The 6,978-nt window shown below is 46.9% G+C and overlaps 1 protein-coding gene across 1 annotated transcript in view; it reads right to left on the reverse strand.

Moving 5' to 3' along the window:
- LOC146057906 (fibrinogen-like protein 1) overlaps positions 1 to 2,348 on the reverse strand; it is a 31,021-nt gene extending 28,673 nt beyond the window's left edge. Inside the window, exon 1 of the mRNA XM_083169724.1 lies at positions 2,196 to 2,348. The gene's annotated coding sequence lies outside the window, so the exon portion shown is untranslated. The remainder of the gene's footprint in view (positions 1 to 2,195) is intronic.
- Positions 2,349 to 6,978: the final 4,630 nt, after the last annotated feature.

Here is a 6,978-nt window from a genome sequence, read left to right on the forward strand (position 1 = left end):
TGTGCAGATGTACTTGTACACATTGTTTAAGACAGAACGATGCACAGATCTCAATGATCTGAAGTGTGATTCTTACCGTAATTTGCAAGAAGTGTGATTTTTACTGTAATTCGCACCGTATTAAATGTGCGATTTTTGGAAAGCGTGCAAATTCTGAAGTTTTTGACCAAAAATCGCACGTCTAAAAAAATTTCGAGCCTTGTATGCTTTGGCTTGTAATCTGAAATCAATCCTAACCTGTTTGCCCTGACCTTAGGCCTGTCTCTAACTAATGCTGGCCATATACTAGACCAACTTTCATTCAACCATCCAACCATCCAACTAGTTGGCTGGTTGGACTGATAATCTGGTACTCTACAGGACCAAATGACGATCAACAATTTGGTCACAAACCTAGAAAAAAATGGACAAAACATTCTGTCAAATGTTTAAATCAGATTCAACGATTTTGTCCGTTTCCAGATTTTGTGAGAAAATTACTAAAATGACAAATTACATTTTCTCCTATACAGTACCAGATTTTTCTTCCATCCAACCAACTAGTTGGATGAAAGTTGGTCTAGTGCAGTGGTTCCCAACCTGGGGTACTTGTACCCCTGGGGGTACTCTGCAGACCGGTTGGGGGTACTTGAAAGTAATATCGGTAAAGGTGGAAGAAGAAGTCTCCCGATGATGGAAAAAGTCTCCCGTTACCATGGAGATAAACCCCATTGCGTCATTTTCCGCTCCATCTGTAGCATTATCAGCGCCTTCTCTAGTTTTTGCCTGACCTGCAATCCACTGGGAGCTATTCGCACTGCCCTCAGACATCAGCGATCATCTGATCCGTGCTGACACAGGTGGAGGAAGCAGCAGCATTAATCAGATAGGCTTAGTGGGAACCCCAGAGACAGAGCGGCCAGACACAGAGGGACACGATTCCTGACCGCACACTACTCTTCCGCTATTCCTTAACATAAAGACAAGCATAAGTATACATGCATACTGCTCTCTTCCACTGTAGTATTGTGGATATTTCAAAGGCTTTTCATAAATGAAAAGCCTAATCAAGGGGCACGGGAGAGAAAAAAGGTCTCTACCCCAGTCTCAAGATCTTACCTGCATCCGCTGCTGTCTTGCCTGGCTTTTATAGATGCTACAATGTGGATGACCAGTATCTCCATGTAACGGTCCCTAAAGATCAGATCTTTATTTGTGGGGAGATGTGTCATGCCTTAGAAAGATCTAAAGTGGGGTAGTTGCTCAATGCAACCAATCAGCTTCTATTATTTCAAAGACTGTGTAAGATAAATAACACTTCAGAAGCTAACTGATTTCTTTGGGCAAGTTCTCCGCTTTATGGGCCTCATTCAGACCTGCATACAGCCTGTAGTAGGCATGAGCAAGGCTTTCCTTTGTCACATTGGGAAAGGGGGGGGGGGTCCTTATTGGGCTCCAACTTTACATAAATATACATTTTCCTATAGCACTGAAGGAAAGCACTATTCACCTCTTATACTACTAAACTGACATGGTGAATTAAAAGGCACTTAGGATACTTGTATGTTTTTGCTAATTAGTAATTACTAATCAATTTTCGAACCTTTCTTAATAAAAAAGTGTGTTTAAAAAACAAACACACCTGTAAACCATTGAAGCTCCAGTGATCACCGTTGTAAAGTTACTGGCTGCTATGAGTATCGTTCCCTTCTAATATGCTGGATGCTGTGTCATCGCTGAAGCTAGAACAACATTACAGAATCCAGAGCTGAGCCCAACATTTGGCCAGTGCAATTGACATGGGGTAGATGTATGAAGCAGTGATAAGGGAGAAGTGAGCCAGAGGAGAATTGGCCCATGGCAACCAATCAGCTGCTCTGTATAATTCTATATTTAGCAAATTATAGATGTTACTTCAGTACTGATTGGTTGCCATGGGTAACTTCTCCTCTGGCTCACTTCTCCTTCCTTATCACTGCTTCATACATCTGCCCCACAGTCACTGCCCCCAGTATAGGGCTTCAAGCTGTTATCTTACCAAGCACCATGTAACGTTTTCTGTTACTCTGTATAAGAGGAGAGTTATGTACTGGGTATTATTCTACATATCCGCAAAGAAAAATCTAAAATCAAAAACAAACACCTTATAAACAGTTCCTGAGGCATAGCAGGGAAAGGGCTTCTCACTAAGCATAGACTGTAAGTGTTGTACTTACCGTGTGTGTTCTATGCTCCTAAAGCTTTCATCCGTAGGAAGAGTTGGCGCAAATAAATAAAACCAGAAATCCCTGGTATGTATTAGCTATGTGGTAATAACAGGCGGATTGCATCACGATGCACCCAGATGGTTTGTATTACAGGCTGCGTATAACACAAATGCTGGAATTTAGAAAAAAAAATTAAACCAAGAAACGTTGTACTCTGCCTCAATATATATTATATACCGACATCATTGCAATAAGAATATCACAGCAGAGCTGTGGGGGATTAATCAAGCTCTGCAATGCAAATGCATTGGTGACCGGGATAGTGCTGATAGGAGAGAACGACTAAAGGCCCCCATACACTATGCGATTTTGGGACGATTTCATCCGATTTTGGCACTTTGTGCCGATAATCGGATGAAATCGGCCCAAAATCGTAGGTATGTGACATTTGATCCGATCCGATGCGCGGTCCCGTGCGCATCGGACCGGATCAGGGAGGTCGGACGGTCTGTACATACGATCACGTCCGACCTCCCTGTATGCATATGCCTGCCACCTGACAGGCATATGCATACAGACACCGGGGGAGTAGTGGGGGCGGCCAGCGGCAGCGGTGGTGGGGGCGGCCAGCGGCAGCAGCGGCGGTGGGGACGGGCGGCGTGTGCGGTGAGCGCAGTGTACTTACATATAGCAGCAGCGGCGGGGACGGGACGCGCAGTGGCGGCTATTATATTTTTAAAATACTTGTCAAATGACCGGCCGCTCTCTGATTGGCCGGAGAGCTCTCAGCCAATCAGAGAGCGGCCGGTCATTTGACAAGTATTTTAAAAATATAATAGCCGCCACTTCGCGTCCCGTCCCCGCCGCTGCTGCTATGTGTAAGTACACTGCGCTCACCGCAAACGCCGCCCGCCGCCGCTGCCCGCCCCCACTACCGCCGCTGGCCGCCCCCACCACCGCTGCCCGTCCCCACTACTGCCGCTGCCCGCCCCCACTACTGCTCACCGCCCTGCAGCTCCCTGTTTTTTTTTTACATGGGATAAATCGCATGCGATTTATCCCATGTAAAAATGGCACATCAAGCGCCAAATTGTATGTGAGCCTCCCGGGGAGCTGCCGGGCGGCTCGCAGGTAAATTGGGTCCGACTTGTCCCTAGGACAAGTCGGCCTAATGTATGGGGGCCTTAACAAGACGGCTACATTTTAAGGGCAATATGTTTTGGCCACATGAACATACAGAGGCAGAACTCTAATGCTGCTTTCAGACCGCATAACTGGCTTTGACCCTGTATTTGGAAACGTTTCCAAAAACGGGTCTGCCAGATAAAACCCCTTTCACACCGCAGCACTTAAACGGTATATTACCGTTTAAGTGCCGATTTTTTGACACTGGCAGACCCGTTTTTGGAAACTTTCCAAATACAGGGTCAAAGCAAGTGCAGCCTTCAGCCCTCCCCTCCGTGCAGCTCCCCCCCCCCCCCTCGCGTGTCGACCGAGAGCATGTCGACGCCCCCCGCGCATGTCGACGCCCCCCGTGCATGTCGACGCCCCCGCGCGTGTCGACGCCCCCACCCCACGTGTCGGCGCCCCCCCCCCCCCCCCGTGTCGACTTACCCTGTGCCGGTACCTCCGTTGTGGACTGCAGCTCAGTATGCTCGGAAAGCACTTATGAAAAAAGTGTCTTCCAGAAAATGGCTGCCCCATAGGAAACCCTGTTTAAAAAAACTGTCTTCCGTATGGGGGGCAGCCATTTTCTGAAAGACACTTTTTTCATAAGTGCTTTCCGAGCATACTGAGCTGCAGTGCCGGGAACCACAACGGAGATACCGGCACGGGGTAAGTCGACACGGGGGGGGGGGGGGGGGGCGCCGACACGCGCGGGGGGGGGTCGACACGCGGGGGGGCCGTCGACAGGCGCGGGGGGCGTCGACACGCGCGCGGGGGGTGTCGACACGCGCGGGGGGGGCTCCAGTGCTGTGAATACTTAATGAGCGCTCATTAAGTATTCACTGTGCTGAATTTAGGACCCAGCTCATTGGCTGGGTCCTAAATACCGTTTCTGAGCCGATTTTTGCGCTAAAATACCGGTTCAGAAACGGGTAGGACCCTGCATTTTAACCGGTTAGAAAAAACGGCATTTTCTAACCGGTTAAGTGGGACTGGACCTTTCAGACCGCACACATTACCGTTTTAAAACGGTAAAAAAACGGCAATTTACCGTTTTAAAAGTGCGGTCTGAAAGGGGCATAAGAGGCAATAGAGTCATCTGCCGCCAGGCTCCTGCTCCCAAGGGGCACCTCTCCTCCCCTGCAAGTTTGAATCCGTTAATTAAAAGCCGTTGATATCGCTTCTGTGGCTGACTCCCCCTCCTAGCAGGACCATAGACGTCTCACACTTTTTATTCTAAACATAATGTTTGTGTATCTCACACACACACACACACACACACACATACTTATATGGGGGGCATTTATCTTGCCTGCGGGTTGAACTTACACCACTGTGAACACGCAGTATATACCAAGCTCAGGAATTTATCACATTGATTACTGTGATTATGCAAATAGCAACTTTGCAAATGAAGACTATAAGGGGAGAGAGAGATGTAGGTCCGCATCTATCAAACAATATTTGCGGCTAAATCCCCCAAAACACCCATTTTTGGGGGTTAGCTGCAAATATTAAGTATCCCCACGACTGTACCAAAGGGGGATTGCAGCAGGAATCTCCGATCCCTGCTGCGATCCTCACTGTATCGCCGATGGCCGCATCCCCTATAGATTTCTATGGCAGATGCGAAGCTGGCCGATGTATCAACATCGGGCAGCAGAGATTCGCATCCCTGGGCTATCGCCATTCTGAGATGGTGATAACCCATTGTAGCCTATGGGCTACACCACGCACTGCTGCCAGGGCAGTGCTAACCATGCATGCTCAGACCCCCTGGCTTCTGGCTGAGTGCATTGCAGGGACGGCTCCTTTCGGAGCCCTGTCCCTGCGCTTGTGGGATGATAAATCCCAGTACTAGGATTTAATTTTACAATGCGATCCTGGGCAGTAACATTCTGCCCAGATCGCATTATAAATGCGATAAATGGGCGGCCCCTTAAACCCGAATACAATTCCCCAATATTGGTAACCAAAATATTTCTGTGTGTCTTGGCCACTGCATTTTATTTACAAGGGAACGTAACAGACATATCCTTTAAATTACCCAAAATCAATTATTTTAATACTAGAACATAATATCTAGTGATTGCATGGCAGCCACCCACCATAAGATAAAACAAAAGTGATTGCTCTTCTAGTACTGCATTCCGCAGTTTGCCAATGACATGCCTGTCAACTGTGACTAAACAAAACAGACTGTGTAATAGATACTTGTATGTAACACACTCTACCAACACTTGTTCTATGGGAGAAATACAGGTATACTGTGCTGCCAAATCCAGGGGACAAGGAGAATATCCAGGAATTAAAATGTTTTCTTATTATTTTTTTTGTGTGCGTGTGTTTGTGTGCGTGTGTGTGTGTGTGCGTGTGTTTGTGTGTGTGTGTATGTGTGTGAATTATCAAAATGACCCATTAGGGGGCGATATAGTCCCAGCTCTTACAAGCCTTCTATATAAACATGAGTATCACAATAAGAACAGTTCACAATAAAATCAATGCGTTTATATAGAACGAGGGCTGCATAGGCTCAAGTGTATTTAAGAGCCTGGGAATTTGTAGGTTGTAAATAAAGTTCAGGCAGTCAGGGGCATGGGTATGGGCCAATCAGGTAGCTTGTGGGAGTCAGCTTGGAGAGGGTATATAAGGGCAAGTTGAGAGGAAGTACTTCCTCTTGGAGTTTGGATCCACACCCTCCCTCCCCCTTTTTCTTTTCAATCTTGTGCTACCTAGCCTACGGGCTGTCAAACCAATTTATTCAATAATTTTAATTATAAATTGGCGAGAAGGCGCTCTCGACCAGCAGTCGGGTGAGGTGTCAGACGGTCACCGTGCGGTATTGCCCCCCTTTGCCAGGACGGTAGACGAGTCACGAATCGGCGGGGGGACGGTGGACACTTCCTGGAGGTTTCCGCGCCATACCTTAGAAGGGGCGGTAAGCCATCACGGTGCAGGCTGTACCTTACGTAAGGGGTGTTTTGTTAGATTGGAGTGTTGCAGTCGCTACCATTGGCATACACCTCAAGGACCTTAATCATGGTACAGTAAACAGATTAGTGGAGAGCTGCAGCTATTGGTTTCACTGCTGAGAATTATCATGTATTTATATGTCTCTCTTTCTTTGCAGCTGTATCTCTATCTTATTTCTGTACTTTGCAGCCACCTCTACGTTTTCTCTTACTCAGTTGTCTCTGCTTTGTTGGTCTTGATCCATTCACTGTCCTACTGTATTTCTCCCCTCTCCTCTTGCTCTATTCCTTGCCACTAGACAATTCTCTTACTACTTCACAGCCTCCACAAGGTCAGGAATTGCTCTGGACACAGGCCCACTTCATTCATAAAACACACTATGGGGGCGATTCTCTAAACTAAAAATGGAGGGATGGTGCGCGGGGGATGTTGCATTGAGTAGCATGACACTGAATTCGATCTAGCAGATCTACAGTATAAATGAACATTTTAGAAGCTCAGTGGTTGCTATGTTCAATGTCCCCACTTCATCTCTCTCTAAGGATTTATATAATTTATACATCTTATTCGCAGAGAGACAAATTGAGTGTTATGACAAACATTGCCTGAATGTGATGATAGCACAGATTACCGCTAAACTATTCTGAGTATG

This window comes from Crinia signifera, chromosome 2 (assembly GCF_055691185.1).
Source record: "Crinia signifera chromosome 2, ASM5569118v1, whole genome shotgun sequence".
Taxonomy (NCBI): domain Eukaryota; kingdom Metazoa; phylum Chordata; class Amphibia; order Anura; family Myobatrachidae; genus Crinia; species Crinia signifera.